This window comes from Tupaia chinensis, unplaced genomic scaffold (genome assembly GCF_000334495.1).
Source record: "Tupaia chinensis unplaced genomic scaffold, TupChi_1.0 Scaffold148734_1, whole genome shotgun sequence".
Lineage (NCBI taxonomy): Eukaryota > Metazoa > Chordata > Mammalia > Scandentia > Tupaiidae > Tupaia > Tupaia belangeri.
Genome location: NW_006208581.1, coordinates 21,991 through 22,895, shown reverse-complemented (window position 1 = coordinate 22,895; position 905 = coordinate 21,991).

The window sequence follows — 905 nt, the reverse complement described above, 5'->3', positions numbered from 1 at the left end:
GAGTGCCTTTATAATCAAGACTCTCAGTAAAATTGGAATATAAGGACAGTTTCTCAGCATGATAAACACCGTTTATGAAAAACCTAGAGCTAACATTATACTGAATTGGGAAAAGCTGAAAGCTTTTCCACTAAAAACGGGTACAAGACAAAGCTGCCCACTTTCTCTGCTCCTATTCAATATAGAACTGGTAAGTTGTAGCCAATTTGATCACACAAGAGAAGGAAATAAAAAGTCATTTCAATAGTGAAAGAAGAGCTGAAAATATTTATTTTCAGATGACATAATTGTATACATAGAAGACCCAATAGTATACACAAAAAACGTTCTCAAAGTAATAAATGAATACAGTAAGGTGGCAGGATACAAAATTAACTTAGAAAAATCTACAACATTTCTATATACAAACAACAAGCAGACACAGACAGAACTGAAGAAAGTAATTCCATTAACCATACCTACAAGAATCATAAGATATTTAGGAATAAAATTAACCAAGGAAGTCAAAGACCTCTACAAGAAAAACTATGAAAACCTTAAAAAGGAAATTGAAAAGAACACTAAAAAGTGGAAGGACACCCCATGTTCCTGGATTGGCAGAATCAATATAGTCAAAATGACAATCTACCCAAATTTATCTGCATGTTTAATGCAATCCCTATAAAATTACAACAGACATTATTCACAGATCTAGAAAAGACAATCATAGAATTTGTCTGGAACCATAAAATAAATCGTTTTGCTAAAGTCATCCTGCACAAGAAGACTGGAGTAGGTGGCATCTCATTTCCTGACCCTTAAATATATTACAAAGCTGTGATAATCAAAACAGCATGGTATTGGCACAAAAACAGACATGAGGACCAATGGAACAGAGTAGAGACTCCAGAAATAAACCCTCAAAC